Genomic DNA, 19,284 nt, shown 5'->3' with positions numbered 1-19,284 from the left:
CTCAGTCGTCATGATGTTCTTGTGTGGATGATGAACTCCAACTTGCTTCCCTGCCTGACATGCGCTACAAATCCTTTCTTTCTCAAAATGAACATTTGTTAGTCCCAAAATGTGTTCTCCCTTTAGAAGCTTGTGAAGATTCTTCATTCCAACATGTGCTAGTCGGTGATGCCAGAGCCAACCCATGTTAGTCTTAGCAATTAAGCAAGTGTCGAGTTTAGCTCTATCAAAATCTACTAAGTATAGCTGACCCTCCAACACTCCCTTAAATGCTACTGAATCATCACTTCTTCTAAAGACAGTAACACCTATATCTGTAAAAAGACAGTTGTAACCCATTTTACATAATTGCGAAACTGAAAGCAAGTTATAATCTAAAGAATCTACAAGAAAAACATTGGAAATGGAGTGGTCAGGAGATATAGCTATTTTACCCAATCCTTTGACCAAACCTTGATTCCCATCCCCGAATGTGATAGCTCGTTGGGGATCTTGGTTTTTCTCGTAGGAGGAGAACATCTTCTTCTCCCCTGTCATATGGTTTGTGCACCCGCTATCGATGATCCAACTTGAGCCCCCGGATGCATAAACCTACAAAACAAGTTTAGTTCTTGATTTTAGATACCCAAACGGTTTTGGGTCCTTTGACATTAGATACACGAACTTTGGGTACCCAAACACAAGTCCTTGACCCCTTGTGCTTGCCCCCAACATACTTGGCAACTACCTTGCCGGATTTATTAGTTAAAACATAGGATGCATCAAAAGTCTTAAATGCGATGTTGGAATCATTTGATACAATAGGAGTTTTTTCTTAGGCAATTTAGCACGGGTTGATTGCCTAGAGCTAGATGTCTCACCCTTATACATAAAAGCATGATGAGGGCCAGAGTGAGACTTCCTAGAATGAATTCTCCTAATTTTGCTCTCGGGATAACCGGCAGGGTACAAAATGTAACCCTCGTTATCCTGAGGCATGGGAGCTTTGCCCTTAACAAAGTTTGACAATCTTTTAGGAGGGGCATTAAGTTTGACATTGTCCCCCTTTTGGAAGCCAATGTCATCCTTGATGCCAGGGCGTCTCCCACTATAGAGCATGCTTCTAGCAAATTTAAATTTTTCATTTTCCAAGTCATGCTCATTAATTTTGGCATTAAGTTGAGCTATGTGGTCATTTTGTTTCTTAATTAAAGCTAAGTGATCATGAATAGCATCAACATTGATGTCTCTACATCTAGTGCAAATGGAAACATGCTCAACGGTAGATGTAGAGGATTTGCAAGATTTTAGTTCAACAATCTTAGCATGTAAAATGTCATTTTCACTTCTAAGATTGGAAATTGTAACATTGAAAACATCTAAGTCTTTAGCCTTAGCAATTAATTTTTCATTATCATTTCTAAGACTAGCAAGAGAGACATTCAATTCTTCAATCTTAGCAAGTAAATTAACATTATCATCTCTAAGATTGGGAATTGAAATATCACAAACATTTGAATCAACCTTAGCAATTAAACTAGCATTCTCATATCTAAGGTTGGCAATAACACCATGGCAAGTGCTTAGCTCACTAGATAGTTTTCACATTTTTCTACTTCTAGAGCATAAGCATTCTTAACCTTAACATGCTTCTTATTTTCCTTAATTAGGAAGTCCTCTTGGGAGTCCAAGAGTTCATCCTTCTCATGAATAGCACTAATTAATTCATTTAATTTTTCTTTTTGTTGCATGTTTAGGTTGGCAAAAAGGGTGCGCAAATTATCCTCCTCATCACTAGCATTATCTTCATCACTAGAGGTTTCATACTTAGTGGAGGATTTTGATTTTACCTTCTTTCTTTTGCCGTCCTTGGCCATGAGGCACTTGTGGCCGACGTTGGGGAAGAGGAGGCCCTTGGTGATGGCGATGTTGGCGGCGTCCTCGTCGGAGGAGGAGTCGGTGGAGCTCTCCTCGGAGTCCCACTCGCGGCACACATGGGCATCACCGCCCTTCTTCTTGTGGTACCTCTTCTTTTCTCTCCTCTTGCCCCTCTTGTCGTTGCCCCTGTCACTGTCACTAGATAATGGACATTTTGCAATAAAATGACCGGGCTTACCACACTTGTAGCAAACTTTCTTGGAGCGGGGCTTGTAATCCTTCCCCCTCCTTTGCTTGAGGATTTGGCGGAAGCTCTTAATGATGAGCGCCATCTCATCATTGTCGAGCTTAGAGGCGTCGATGGGTTGTCTACTTGATGTAGACTCTTCCTTTTTCTCCTCTGTTGCCTTGAATGCGACCGGTTGTGCTTCGGATGTGGAGGGGCCATCTAGCTCGATGATTTTCTTTGAGCCTTTGATCATCAACTCAAAGCTCACAAAGTTTCCTATTACTTCCTCGGGAGACATTAGTGTATATCTAGGATTACCACGAATTAATTGAACTTGTGTAGGGTTAAGAAAAACAAGTGACCTAAGAATAACCTTAACCATTTCATGGTCATCCCATTTTGTGCTCCTGAGGTTGCGCACTTGGTTCACCAAGGTCTTCAAGCAGTTGTACATGGCTTGAGGGTCCTCGCCTTGGTTGAGACGGAACCGACCGAGCTCCCCCTCGATCGTCTCCCGCTTGGTGATTTTAGTCACCTCATCTCCTTCGTGCGCGGTTTTAAGCACGTCCCAAATCTCCTTGGCGCTCTTTAATCCTTGCACCTTGTTATACTCCTCTCGACTTAGAGAGGCGAGGAGTATAGTGGTGGCTTGAGAGTTGAAGTGTCGGATTTGGGCAACCTCTTCCGAATCATAGTCTTCATCCCCTGGTGATGGTACCTGTACTCCAATCTCAACAACATCCCAAATGCTAGTGTGGAGTGAGGTTAGATGATGTCTCATTTTATCACTCCACATATTATAATCTTCACCATCAAACATAGGTGGTTTGCCTAATGGGACGGAAAGTAATGGAGTACGTTTGGAAATGCGAGGGTAGCGTAGGGGAATCTTACTAAACTTCTTGCGCTCATGGCGCTTAGAAGTTACGGACGGCGTGTCGGAGCCGGAGGTGGATGGCGACGAAGAGTCGGTCTCGTAGTAGACCACCTTCCTCATCTTCTTCTTCTTGTCACCGCTTCGACGCGACTTATCGTGTGAAGGGGATCCCTTCACCTTGTTGACGGACTCCCCGGATGGAGCCTTCCCATGGCTTGTAGCGGGCTTCTCGCCGGTCCCGATCTCCCTCTTGGCGGATGCTCCCGACATCACTTCGAGCGGTTAGGCTCTAATGAAGCACCGGGCTCTGATACCAATTGAAAGTCGCCAAGAGGGGGGTGAATAGGGCAAATCTGAAATTTATAAACTTAAGCACAACTACAAACCGGGTTAGCGTTAGAAATATGAAACGAGTCCGAGAGAGAGGGCAAAAACAAATCGCAGGCAAATAAGGAGTGTGACACAAGGATTTGTTTTACCGAGGTTCGGTTCTTGCAAACCTACTCCCCGTTGAGGTGGTCACAAAGACCGGGTCTCTTTCAACCCTTTCCCTCTCTCAAACGGTCACTTAGACCGAGTGAGCTTCTCTTCTCAATCAAACGGAACACAAAGTTCCCGCAAGGACCACCACACAATTGGTGTCTCTTGCCTTGGTTACAATTGAGTTTGATCATAAGAAAGAATGAGAAAGAAAAGAAGCAATCCAAGCGCAAGAGCTCAAATGAACACAAGTGTCGCTCTCTCTAGTCACTATTTGATTTGGAGTGATTCCTGACTTGGGAGAGGATTTGATCTCTTTGGTTGTGTCTAGAATTGAATGCTATAGCTCTTGTAATGTGTTGGAAGGTGGAAAACTTGGATGCCATTGAATGTGAGGTGGTTGGGGTATTTATAGCCCCAACCACCAAACTAGCCGTTTGGTGGAGGCTGTTGTCGCGTGGCGCACCGGACAGTCCGGTGCGCCAGCCACGTCAGCGGGCCGTTAGGGTTCGACCGTTGGAGCTCTGACTGGTGGGGCCTCTGGGCTGTCCGGTGGTGCACCGGACAGGTCCTGTAGACTGTCCGGTGCGCCAACTGCGCGTGCTCTGACTCTGGCGCGCATTGTAGCGCATTGAATGCGGTTGCAGTCGACCGTTGGCGCGAAGTAGCCGTTGCTCCGCTGGCACACCGGACAGTCCGGTGTGACACCAGACACTGTCTGGTGCTTCACCGGACAGTCCAGTGAATTATAGCGGAGCGGCCTCCCATTTTTCCGAAGGTGGCAAGTTCAGCTTCGAGTTCCCTGGTGCATCGGACACTGTCCGGTGGCACACCGGACAGTCCGGTGCGCCAGACCAGGGTGCCTTATGGGATGTCTTTAGCTCTCTTAATTTGAACCCATCTTTGGTCTTTTTATTGGCTTGTTGTGGACCTTTGGCACCTGTAAAACTTATAGACTAGAGCAAACTAGTTAGTCCAAATATTTGTGTTGGGCAATTCAACCACCAAAATCAATTAGGAAATAGGTGTAAGCCTAATTCCCTTTCAGTACCCTGAATCAGGGGTACCCCTTACTACAGTATGAAGGCACGGTGCCCGTGCGGCAATCTCTAGCCGCGCGGTGAACAACAGCCGACCCCACCACGTGGACGGCTCCAGGGGCACCACGTGGCCAGAAAAGATGATATATCCGAGGGTGCAATCAGCTGGACCGGACCTCCACGAGGAAGCACCGGACCCCTGTACGCACAGCTCGGACCCCCGAATACGGTCCGGGACTCCCAAGTAAGCGTGTCAGGTCCCTTGGATGGGGTCCGGAACTATCCGAGTAAGGTCCGGGCCACCCATAACGAGGTCCCGGGACAGAGGATACCCTGGCCTAAGCAAGGGTCCGGTACTGACACGTGTCCAGGCTTTATCCTGTGCGCTTACGCTCCTCGCTCAGGCGGAGACCCGATGCTGCCACATGGCTTGTTGCCCGTGACGTAAGCCAGCGGGCGAAGCCTGACGTAAGGCCTTTGGGCTGTGCGGTCTCTACACTTATTGCGGAGAGGACGCGCCGCCTATCCACCCTGCTGACAGGCGATGTGCCGCCTCAGCATTTATTGTGACCTGTCCACTCAGCTGGCAGGCGGCGTCCAGGCCATCCTACAGGCGGCGTGCCTATCCAGTCCATTGTCAAACAGTACGCCCGTGCTGCAAGGTGCACTGTGGCCATCATCACTTATGTGTTGCCAGGGAAGCTTCCCCTGCACGCCAGTACCACGCAGATTGCGGATGTCAGGGTGCAAGAAGATTGCTCCAGCAACTCCAAGTATTACATCCATTATATTCCTGGGCTCACATGTCGGGGCTCAGCACCCTTGTACGCCCCCCTTGAGCTATAAAAGGGGAGGCATGCAACATTACAAGGGGACGGACACACGGACACACTTAGACAGACTTAGACCCAACTCAGACTCACAAGTTCATACAAGCTCTCAAGCTCAATACATTACACAGTGGAGTAGGGTGTTACGCTCCGGCGGCCCGAACCACTCTAAACTCTTGTGTGTTCTTGCGTTCTTCCTATTTTCCAACTAACAAGCAAAACTCTTAGGCCCCTCCTCATCTTAGGATTTAGGGCGGGTGCATTCCGCCTCCCGGTCGGAGATTTCCTCTCCGACAAAACTTCTTGGTTTTCACTAGTAGATCCTTATCACTACTAGCCAAAAGTATGTCATCGACATACAGAACAAGGAAGATATACTTTTATTTCTTAAATTTTGCATAAATGTGATTGTCTTCCTTGTTTTCCTCGAAACCAAACTTTCTGATAGTCTGATCAAACTTGAGGTACCACTGTTTGGAGCTTGCTTTAATCCATAAATGGACCTCCTTAAGTGACATCCCACATTTTATTTTCCTTGCACAACAAAACCCTTTGGTTGTGCCATGAATATGTTTTCTACTAACTCTCCATTCAGTAATGTTGTCTTTACATCCATCTGATGGAGTTATAGATAAAATGGGCCACTAATGCCATAATGGTCCTAAATGAATCTTTCCTTGAGACTAGTGAGAAGGTCTCATTGTGGTCATTTCCTTCTCTCTGTGTTAACCCTTTGGCCATAAGTCTAGCCTTATTTCTTTCTATGTTTCATTTGGAGTCACGCTTGGTCTTATAGACCCACTTGCATCCTACTGTCTTGGCTCCTTGGGGAATGATCTCTAAGTCACAAACTTTATTCATTTTCATGGATTCACATTCATCTTACATGGTTGAAACCCAATTGGATGAATTTGGACTTCTGATAGCTTCTTCATATGTAGTAGGATCACCTTCTGCATTAATGTCCTCACTAACATACATTTCATCACTTTATGTGTTATATAAGGATAAACTTCGTACTCACTAGAAATCACAGATCGTCTAGACCTTTGAGACCTTCTTAGACTTGATTCTGGTTCTGGTTCGTTCTGGGGTCCTACAATGGTGTGTCACTTGGTGCAACACTACCACTATCTGTTGAACTCTCCTATGTAACCGGCTTAGAAGGGTCAGGCTGCACAAAAGGTGAAGCATCTTTCTCTAGTAGTTACACTGGGTGATACAACATTTGCAGCATGGGTTTCAGTTTCAGTCGGAACGGGGGCTGCAACCATAAGGTTAGGGTGTGTTTAGTTGCAATGACAAGGCGGGTTGGGACGGGACGATCCCTCAAATATAGTTGTTTGGTTCAGGATCAGGGGTTGGGACAGGACTATCCCAGTGTTGTCCCTAGTTATCCCTCAAAATTAGAGGGACGAGAGAGGACGACAGGGGACATCCTTGTCCTGGCTGTCCCGCAACCAAACACACCAAGTCAAGGGCGTGTTTTGGGGCAGGTTAGTTATGTTAAGCCCACTTTTGGTCCCTTGACCTGTGGTAGAGGACATATTCTGACAACTTTCTACTCTCAAGGTTAACGTATGTACTACCAGACTACCAATGTTATCTACTCAAAAGTTTTTTGTTGTTTCGGATGACCATTGTATTTCCATGATCATTTTTATGGTCCATCAAAGTATTTGCGAGGTGTACTGTACCCACGTCGATGATCCACGTACTGTAGTATGTGTACGTTGGCCACCGTGCATTGTTGTTGCATGCAAACAGAGTACCTCTGACGATCAGAATCAGACGGCTGAGAGACATGACAGCCTCGAGATCCGAGCCCCTGCGTCCGTCTCTCTGCTCCCCACCAGTCACGAATCAACAGCCAATGGGAAAGGCCCTACCCGCCGTCTGTGCCCTCACACAATAGAGATACATCTATTTAGGCCGGTGCCAATGCAGGCTATAGTGAGAGCGATAGCGCCCAGTAGGAAGCGAGAGCGGGGCTGGAGGCGGGCGAGAGCGACCCGGCGGGCGCTACTGCTACCGCCCGGCGATAGGCAGGCGAGAGCGGGGCGACGCGTTGGCGATGGCGTCTTCGCGGGCGAGAGCGAGGGGCGACAGTGAGTGGCGGCTTCTGATTGGTCCACGTGTGCTATAGCCTGAGGCTGTAGCCTGCTGCAGCCTGAGGCTGTAGCCTGCTGCAGCCTGTGCACTGGAGCAGCAGGGGCGAGAGTGGAGGCGAGAGCTGACGTGGCAGGGGCGAGAGAGAGGCTGTGCACTGGACTCAGCCTTAGACACACACTCACACAACAGAGATACATTTATTTGGATCGAATTGGCAACAAACTGCCTCAGATTTTACGTTAAAGTTTGATTATGTGATTTAGGTTTTAATTACTAATAGAATACATTTTGTTTTAAACCAAAACTGTATCAACAACATGGTGGCAAAACTCTTGATTTCTTACGGAAGGGTACATGGTCGCAAGAATGAGTGTGCATGTTATTGTTTCAAGTAAATACCAAGAACAATGATTAGGCTCTTTAATTGATGTCACAATCAGTGTGCCTACTTTTCATTTGGTATCAATAATTTTTTGTCATATGTTTTAGTCTATAATTGATGTCACAAGCAATGGATGCGTTTTATACTCACACTCACTCACTCTCACGGACTCTCACTTAGACTCTCTCTCTCTCTCTCATCTCACTCACACACGCAATCACACCCATCGAATTTTTTGTATTTTAGCCATTTTTTGGAAAAAAATACACGTTTAGACCCTAAAAAGTTTTAATTGCATTTTTGGACCCTTTGCTCGGCGCCATAGCCTATGGCGCCGAGGTAACACAGCTCGGCGCCATAGGTTATGGCGCCGAGGTACGTGCTGCGTTGGCACAACCCGACGCCGTGGCGTTGACGTGGCACCGAGCTCGGCGCCACAGATCTTGGCGCCGAGCTCGGTCGTGTTATCAACTGTTTTGCTGCAAAGAAATAGCATGAAGCTATCTAGCTCAGTTGGTGTAGCACAAGGTTTTAAACCATGAGGTTGGGGGTTCAAGCCCTACAACTCACCCATATTTTTTTATCTTTTAAATAACTCATTTTTTTTAAATAACTCATTAGGTATACTATTTGAAATGTAGGACCGACACCAAATTGTCTAAAATGTTTTTTATTAAACTGCCATGAAGCAAGAGGAAAAAAACAGATGCGCTGCCCGTTCGTCCTCTGCTGCTCCTCCCGACCTCCCCTCGCCACTATCCCTCCCCACCATCTTCGTATGCGTGAGCGCGATGAGATGCACTGCACGGCTAAAGCAGGAGTAATTTATATAATAATCCTGCATTTAAAATAGTATACCTAATAAGTTAGTTAAAAAAAATTAAGTTATTTAAAAGATAAAAAAATATGTGTGAGTTGCAGGGTTCGAACTCCCGAACTCATGGTTTTAAACCTTGTGCTCCACCAACTGAGCTAGATAGCTTCGTGCTATTTCTTTGCAGCAAAACAGTTGATAACACGACCGAGCTCGGCGCCAAGATCTGTGGCGCCGAGCTCGGTGCCACGTCAACGCCACGGCGTCGGGTTGTGCCAACGCAGCACGTACCTCGGCGCCATAACCTATGGCGCCGAGCTGTGTTACCTCGGCGCCATAGGCTATGGCGCCGAGCAAAGGGTCCAAAAATGCAATTAAAATTTTCTAGGGTCTAAACGTGTATTTTTTTTCCGAAAAATAGCTAAAATACAAAAAATTCGGTCACACCCACACTCACTCTCATAGTATTAGTATGTATATAATATATAATGTAAATGTACCATGTTAATCATGGGAAAATCAATACAATGGATCATCACAATAATGAAGAGAACATAATTCATAATATCATTAGAGAAAGCATAAATGATGCTAGCCACGACACTAATTCATACATGAACCTTGACAGTTATGACAAAATTGGTGCTCCTACTAAGACAATGGAGGAGGTCGATAATATGACTAGAGCTAGTGAATGTTATCATCCATACCTATGTGGTTGTTAAGTGAAACCTTATAGGTGAATAAGTACTTTTTTGCCTGATAGCCATCTAGTTCTGGATCACAAAAGTAAACCAAGCCCCATGGTCCCTCTAGAACCACCAAATTTGAAGGATGATTTATCGTCACAGAACTTGTAGAAAATGGCGAATCACATGGACCTTCCACAATTGTCACAAAGTTTGTTAACTACTATGTCTATCTCATTAAGGAGCATGTGCCCATCAACATACAAATAAATATAAAAATCCAATTGCAAGTAGGGGTGAAATTGGGTCGGGTATACCCATCGAGTACCAGGTATGGATAGTAGATTCGGGTATTTTTATATATGAGACAGATACGAGTAGTACCCGGATAGTGCAGCTTTAAATTCGGGTCATATATGAAGTAAGGACTACCCGATAAATACTTGGATATTCGGGTCGGATACGAGTACCCGAATTTTGGGTACCTATTTTTTATTTTTCTGCATAATATAGTTATAAAATCATAAGTTTTACATATAAATCGGATGAAGATAAAGTTTATATGAAAATTGTAGAACTCGAAGAGATCTATAACTTTGTAGCAAATCACAATTTTGTTTAAACACATCTTGATGCCTAAATAATTGAAAAAGTGTCAACATTTATACCAAATTAATAGACTATCATTTTCATGTGGGGACTTAAGGTTATATTCTTATAGACTATTTGTTAGTATTGGTAACTTATTTGCAATTTTCGGTCGAAACTAAAAATATTTTATGAATTTTAATTGTATTTTGATGATTTTTTGCTAAAAGAAATTAATAATGCACAAATAACCTCAAAAAACCATAAAATTTTATGAAGGCATAACATATATCCATATATAATCATAAAAAATATTTGGATGATAAAATCCATAATATGTCAATGTTTCTTCCATTTTATTTTCACTTATTGTGTGAGTCAAACATGAAATCACTCTAAGTATCCATGTTTCAACATAATCAAAACTTTACTTTATCATTTTCATGTGGAGACTTGAGGTTATTTTTGTATAGAATGTTTATTAGTCTTGATAACTTATTTGTAATTTTTTATCAAAACTAGAATATTTTATGAATTTAATTACATTTTGATGATTTTCTGTAGAAAGAAATTAATAATGCACAAATAGCTTCAGAAATTAATGAAATTTTATGAAGGCACAACATATGCCCACATATAGTCATAAAAACAATGGGGCCATAAAGTTTACAAGATGTCAGTGTTTCTTCCATTTCACTTTCACTTATTGTATGAGTTGCACGTGAAATCACTCTAAGTATCTAAGTTTCAACATAATCAATACTTCACTTTATCATTTTTATGTGGGACTTGATAATTTATTTGTAATTTCTGGTCGAACAAGAATATTTTATGATAAGAAATTCATGCATTATCCGACAAGTCACTACAAGAAACTGGTTAAAGAACGTGGGTGAAAAACCGTCGAACTTAATGTAATAGGCCGTCGAACTTACCATAAGAACGTGGGTTTATCCACGAACATAGCCGACGGCGATTTTTGGACAAACTTAAAGAAGTAAGTTTGACGGCCCCCACGTTCTTAAGGTTAAGAACGTGGGTACCGTCGAACTTAAGGTTAAGAACGTGGGTACCGTCGAACTTAAGGTTAAGAACGTGGGTTTTTAAGTTCGACGGGGGCCGTCGAATTTTTTTCCATAAGTTCGGCGGCACCCACGTTCTTAACCTTAAGTTCGACGGGGCCACGTGGCCGTCGAACTTATGGGTCGTGCCTGGGTCGGTGAGGGCTGCCCATTAAGTTCGACGGTACCCACGTTCTTAACCTTAAGAACGTGGGTACCCACGTTCTTAACCCTTTTCCAGAAAAAAATAAAAAATACAGAAATGTAAAATTAGACACTCATAATATCACATGCAACACAATATATCACATACAATACAGATTTCAAACACATTGATATATGTTCATATCACAAATTCACATAAGTCCAAATATATAAGTTCGCAAATTCACATAAGTCCAAATACATAAGTTCACAAATTCACACCCATAGATCACAAGTTCAAACACACAAGTTCAAACATTAGCTCCATCGCTCTCGATCATGACATCGGATTGTTGTTCGTAGCTCCACCACTAGAATTGAGACATCTGTCCGCAAAGTCAACGTGAGGGGGAGGAGTCACTTGATGAGAGCCGGAATCCTACAAAATAAACCAAAATTCTCATAAATACACAACTAGCATTAAATCACATGTACACAAAGATATAGGAAAGCATGATAAACACAAAATGTGGCTTCCATATTTGTGCATAAACATGAACATGAGAGTGAAAACAAACTTCATTTCAAGACACAGCACCGTTTTATTTAAAATGATGCATCGTGCAAAGGATCCGCGATGTTAACTGTCCAAGAAACTACTTTGGAAATTTAGACTTAGACGCTATTCCAAATCTGAAAATTCATAATTCAACCACCTAACAGTCCAAAGCATGTCACAACAAAACAGCTCTCACAACACTAAGCTAATGAGAGATCAAGTGCAAGTAAACTGCTCCTAAGCTAAAGATGCTTTGGCCATGGGAACTATGTATCAAAGTTGGGCCTTGAGTTAAAGGGCAACTTTACCTTTAAATGATGGACAAAAGATGATAGGCTTGACTGGAGAAAAACAATCTCAAATGAAACACTAAAGTTGCCCAAAAGTGGATTTCAAGATCTAGCTATGTTTTGCTAATATTCCATATATCAAAGTTGTGGAGCTTGGAAAAGTGAACAAGTTTCTTATTTGGAGATTTCCAAGCTATGTGCAAAAGTTTGGAGTAAACTGCAAAAGTTCAAAATTAGGGGAATTTGAATTCAGCACAGAATAGTTTTGTTTAGCCGTTTTTGGACCCCTGTAACTTTTAAACTATGGACTTTTAGTAAAAGATTGTTATATCAAACTTGTAGAGTGACTATATGAAAGTTGCCTAGAGGGGGGGTGAATAGGCAAGTTAAAACTTTTTCAACAAAAACTAGAAGCAAACTGGGTAAAACTGAATTGATCTCGAAATTCACCCAGTTAACTTTGGAAATGAGATGTTCTAAATGATCCACAGGGTTCAAAGTAGTAGATCTGAGAAGGGCACTTCTCAAAATCCACACACCAAAAAGATATAAACAATCTTCCACGGAATGGTGAGAGAACGAAGAACACTAACAAACACAATGAGCAAGAACACAAGACACACAAGATTTATCCCAAGGTTCGGTCACACCACCAAGGTGCCCTACTTCCTCGTTGAGGCGCCCACAAAGAGCCGGGTCTCTTTCAACCCTAATCCTCCCTTGCCGACCACAAAGGTCAAGCCCACACACTAATCTTTGCTCAAACGAGCGGGTAATACAAACTTTCTTGTGGTCTTCCACAAGATTTGGAGACTCACAAGAGACACCTAGTCGTCTAGGAGCTAGAAGCTCCAAGAGTAATGAATCCACAAAGAACTCGATGTAGTACCAAAGCTCGAATCAAGAAGAGCAAGAGAGATTTGGAGATGAAGCACAAAAACTGCAGCTCTCAAACTCACTCAAAGATTTCTCTCCAAAGATTTGAAATGGGAGAGGCAAGAGGTGTGTGAGAGAGAGTGGGAGGTGTTTCTCAGGTTAGGAATGGAGTCCAAGTCGTGCTCTTCTGTCGAGGAGAGAGGTGGGAGTGAGTATATATAGGTGGGGCTCCAAAACTAGCCGTTTTTGACTTTTCTGCCCAAAAACCGGTTGAACCGATCCCAAAACCGGTTGAACCGGTTTTTCAAAAAGCTGCGCACAGCTTTTTGGCTGACATAGCAGACTGGCAGAAAAAAATGAACAGTGCAAAAACCGGTTGAACCTGTTTTAAAACCGGTTGAACCTGTTTCCACCAGACAAAAACCGGTTGAGTGTCCGGTTGAGTGTCCGACTGAACCAGTATTTTCCAAAAAGGTGAACAGTGCAAAAACCGGTTGAACCTGTTTTAAAACCGGTTGAACCTATTTTTCCAAAAAGCAATTTTGGCCAAGATAGATTTTAAAAGGTTGAACTACATACTTTCACTAAGGATTAACAAGGGTAAAAATGGAAGTTTTAGATCAAGGATTTTGAGCTTTAGTACCAACACCAACCTTCTTTATGGATCCCCCTTGATAGTACGACGATTCCTATACTTAAGTCAAATAAAATATAATTAAGTAAACTCCTTGAGTCATTGGTGTCTCAAGTGTGATTTCTCCATGATGTTGCTTCATAAGGATCACAAACATCTTTGTCTCACCTTTTGAAGCAAACACAAATCGAGCCTGTGACTTGTGCCATTTCACCATATATGAGTTCAAATCATGGCTTCAAGTCACCTTACTGATGCATCAACATGTTGTAACTCTTCATAGCTGATTAGTTCATCGACTTAGTGCAAGTACTCTCTTCTTCACCTTAGCCATGGTACCTCGGTCTACAAGCCGTCGCTTGGCCTTCACCTTCGCTTAGTTCCTCGAAGCCCTTTCCTTGCTATCTTCACCCTATCAAGCCATTCTTGAGTCACATCCTATTGAGCATCCATTGAGAGAATCATTTCTTCAATATTGTGAACCTTGCTTGAATGTCATCTAGATATAACTGCTAAGATCAATCAAGCTCTAGTTTGATTCTCATATATTCATATATGGACTAATAGTAATATGGTCAAGCCAATTCACGATTCCTCATATCTTATTCACTTTGGCTTGACCAATCCTCTTAATCACTTCAACCTCTATTATGATCATATTTATGCATAGTGATTTCTCAGGACTTGTCCATATATTCAAACCAATATAGAGACCATATTATATCCATTTGCATTGTCTCACTGGTTATTTGACCTTGTGTTGAACCTTGTTCACTGATCATTATACACTATTCAAGTATGTTCATCATACTGAATTTCCTGTTCAACACTTAACAAACTTGTTAGACCTTTAAATGTGTTGTTATCCAAATCACCAAAACTCACAAAAGGGATGAATGCACTTTCAATCTCCCCCTTTTTGGTGATTGATGACAACACATTTAAAGCTTACATAAGATTTGATAAATAAGATTTTGAATCCTATGATATAGTTTCCTCCCCCTAAATATGTGCATTTCAGAAAATACCAATTTTGTACTCAAATGCCAAAAGCACATATTTGGGTCAAAGAGTGAAGACAACTTATATCATACTATTCATAGGGTGCTTTGTGTCATAAAATAAACGTGATGCTCATAACATAGAATGCACTAATCAACTTTCTACATCTTATGTTTTTCTTATGATTCCACCTTTTGTTAATTATATATCCCCTTCTTAAAAGTCTTCTAACACTTAGTTACATAAGACTGAAGGTAAGCTTTAATGCAAAATTTCTCCCCCTTTGACATAAATCTCCAAAAAGGATACGAAGAATATAAAGGGTAGAAATTATGAGTAAGCATGATGTGAACACACTATCATGAAGAGGGTCCTTATATGGCACAAAGGTAATGGAGAAGTGTCATAAGGGATGTACCTTTGCGTTTTACCTTTTCAAAGGGGTGTTCCACACTTGTGTTGTATTTAGAGTTCATTTTGCAATCTCTTGTTGACATAATTGTGACATAGGTCCAAGATATCAAATGAATATTGTCATACTAATTGAAAGATAAATCTTGATACCTGGAGTCTAGATGTCACCTAACATTTTCTTATCATAACAAGAGGCAGCATGAAAATTGCACAAGTATGGATTATACAACTAGTGATCATGTATGAAAAATATCAATTGAAAAACACCAATTGATACAATTTGATAGATAAGCAGATCACTAATAGCATATTACACTAAGTTCTCCTCAAGTTTTAGTGCACACATATATATGAATTCAATTGATATCTGTTGAGAGTACTTATTTGCAATTTAAAGTATCATTGGAATAAAAGGAGTATCAATTGAACATAATCATGCAACATAAGGAACATGTGCACTATTTAATCAATTAAGTTCTAGACATGAGAATTTATAAGCTATGCTACTTCAAACATTTGCAATCCAAAAGGATGTGATACATATTTACCAATGTTAGATGACGTTGGAGTAGCATATACAAGAGAAACTCATCTTCTTATGAAATGTATAAAAGATACATTTATTGGAGCAAAGAATCTTTGATACCCATCAAATTTTCAGCGGAAGCGATTGTCTTTGCTTGAAGATTCCTTTCTAATTTGAGACTTATGCACTTGGACTTGTGAGGCCAGGGGATTAAGTTCTACAATTTGAACCTTTGTTCTATGCCATATGGTCTTCATTATAATCATGAATTTCTATCTTAGCTTTTGATAGGCTTGACATTTCAAAGAGAAACTTATCCTCTTTAAATGATCAAGAGAAACTCATTCTCTTCAAGGAACTACACAAATTCACTAAAAGAAAATGTTAGTCTTTAAGGACACAAGATATAGAGTGAGATCCCCCTAAATGTATACATCAAGTACTCGAATTACTTGTAACATGCACTTGAATCAATTAAGATTCTTAGAGGAGTTCATCATATATCTTGGTCAAGGCATAATATATTTGAAACAATTGAATTTATGCTAGAGAACACATATTGTTCCCCAAAAGAACTAATCCATGGGGTGACATGTGGTAAATATTTGATCATTTCCTTGGAACCACTCATCCTCATTTGATGTTCTCCAAGGTGTGAGACTACAAAACATGAACTTTAAGAAATCATTAGCCTCACAAGATATAGGCTAAACTCTTCCTCAATTTGTGCATGCAAGAGTACACAAAGTACACTTATGCACATTAACAATACGAGGTTAAAGGAGATGTTTGCACTATATCTTGGTTTAACATAACATGCTTTACATAGATGATGAAAATTAAACCAATTAAAAGTTTAAGAACTAAAAGTATATCAATTGAAATCTTGGAGGGTAAAGCATGCTAATATGAACCTCAACCTCATAATGAAGGATATCATATAAATATGTCACTACATCTTCATTATTTGGTTGACAAAAAAATATAACTCCCTTCTTGATTCACTGTGATCTCTTTTCTCTTTGCGATTTCATCCAACCAAGTGATCTTGAACTTCATTCATCTTGGCTTGGTTCAATCATACTTGATATGAGACCCATTGAAACTCAATGATTGAAACAACCAAGACTCTTATATCCGTAGATTCTGAATCCATCTTGAAAGCACTTGGAAGGACCTTATTGAGACACTTAGAAAAGAGAGCATTAGAAACACAAGAGAGGGTTTCACAAATGATGATCCTTATATACGGATGGCAAATGAATCATCATTATTGAAACCCAAAAGGATAGACTAAATTCCTTTAAATAAGTGCACACATATAGTTGATGTCAAAGTTATATGCACTATTGAACATTTTATATTGCGAGGAATTTAACCTATACTATGGTACATCCCACTAAGGATAGAATACTAAAACAACTGAAGGAGAGGAAGTTTTCATACCTTGGCCTCTTATCAACTTCTTCTTACTTTAGTTGAATAGTATCCTTTAAGCTTGTGATTTATACAATTTAAAACAAGCACCATCTCTTAACATAGATTTTCTATGGATAAACTCAACACAAGAGATGGCATTAGTAGCACAAGCACTTGTTTCTTATTTAGCAACCCTTTATATGTGAAGGGCAAACGAGTTGCTAAAATAGAGAAACATCATAATATGGACTAAATTTCCCTTGAGCCCTCATGCACAATATATTTTGAATGACATGGATAATATGCATGGTTGTTCAATGAAGTCTAAAGGGCTGACTTAATCCATATTATGGTGAGTGTCTAATATAGAAGAATCAAATCCAAATTAACTAGATAGAGAATATGTCACATAATTTTGGATTGTTGATCATATGATAATATTCATTCATCTTCCAATTGGACCTTTATTTCATAATCAACAACTGATGTATATCCTCAAGTGCTCCCTCTTCCTTAGTGGATTCATTATCGAGCACCCAACTTGATCCATTGAAGGAGTGATCCTGCAAAACAAGTTTAAGCTTCATATCTTGGTACCCAATTTGAATTGGGTCCTTTGAGATTAGTGGTAAGAGCCTTGAGTACCCCACACAATCCTTATTGTGGCCTTTCTCTTTGTGTAGGCACCCACATATACTTGACAACCATCTTACATGGTTTCAAGTCAATATTTAATCACATAGATAAAAACTAGAGTTAAGAATAGGAGCCTTTTCTCCTTTTATTAATACATCGTTGTGTTGCCTTCTTGATGATGAACCTACCTTGACTTTGGGTGCACCTAGCTTATCAAGGTTAGTCGCACAAGCATTCATATCATAAAGACAAGTTATGCATGGAATTTACAACTTAGTGATCCAATACAAAGTGAAGCATATGGATATCGATTGAAGTAGATTTCTAATATATCAAAATATGGGTTTCCAAAATTTAGAGAGTATGGATCACTAATTGTACCTTTTACAGTTTAAAAATCATATCCATGTTAGTGCATATGTATGTGATGAATATCAACAAAAAGATTCTTATGCACTTTTAGAATTACCGATAAGGGAATTTTAAACTGCATCAAGAGTAGCTATTTAGAAAACAAAGATTACAATCCCTATGAATGAGATACAAATTTACCATTTTGGATTATCTTAGTATAGCTTACTCAAGTGAAACTTATTCTCTATGACACAAGATATATAATGTTCTCCCACTAGATATGTGCATCAAGTATTTGAATGACTTGACACATGCACTTTCAATTCAGTTAAGAGTCTCATGAGGAGTATATTACATATCATGGTCAAGGCATGACAAATTTGCAATGAATTAACTTATGCCTACGAATACTTATCACCATATAGAATGTACCTTTTGTTATACCAATTTGATAGATCTTACTATCTGTGGTGGTGTCACCTTAGTATTCTTCTTTTCATCATTTGTGGAGACTTCCTTCTTTGTTATCTCTTTTCCTTTTAAAACTAGACGATAAAACACTTTGAAAAGAGATATTAGTAGTACAAGGAAGTGTTTAATGAATGATATATATATATATATATATGAATGGCAAACAAATCATCATTTATGTGGCGTAAAGGCATAAATTAAATTCCTTTTAAGTTAATGCACATGGAGCAGTGAATTCACAATTTGCACTAATTTATAAATTTAAGACAAAAGGAATTTAACCTTCATATTGACATTCCTTTCCATAGAATATATTATTACCAATTGAAAGAATGCCACTTGGAAGGAACTACTATTGATCAACTACCAATTGAAGCAATTTGTTCCATACCTTTGCCTTGAGCATTCCTAATCTTTCTTTTAGGTGAAGATTAACCTTTAAAGCTTGTGATTTTACCAATTGAAAGAGCACAATCTCTACTTATGAATTTCATGAAATAGCTTAAAAGAGATTGCATTAGTAACACAAGCAATAGTTTCCTATTTAGCAACCTCTAGTATATGAATGACAAGAAGGTTACTAAAATAAGAAAAGCGCATGATATGAACTAAATTACCCTTACAAGCATCATGCATAACATCAATTGAAAAAAGATGAAAGTAGCATGATTATTTATTTTAAGTTTATAGGGAAACTCTAATTCATAACATGGTGAGTGATTAATGGAGAAGACTCAAAACCAATTTAAACAAGAATGAATACATCACATAGTATTGGTTCGATCTTCTTTGAATGTTGAATGGCACACTCCATTTGGGAAACACATTCTCATGTTGTGAGACTACATAAACACTTAGATAGAAACATTAGTCTCACAACTCTAGTCATATAGAGAATTCCCCATTTGGTAAGTGCTATAAGAATTTGAATTTCTTACTTAGCACTCTATTCATTTAAGAACATGGGATAATCCTCTTTATGTCTAGGTCATGGCAATAA

Source organism: Zea mays, chromosome 2 (genome assembly GCF_902167145.1).
Source record: "Zea mays cultivar B73 chromosome 2, Zm-B73-REFERENCE-NAM-5.0, whole genome shotgun sequence".
Taxonomy (NCBI): domain Eukaryota; kingdom Viridiplantae; phylum Streptophyta; class Magnoliopsida; order Poales; family Poaceae; genus Zea; species Zea mays.
The sequence above is the reverse complement of the archived record's forward strand: the minus strand, read 5'-3'. Positions refer to the sequence as shown.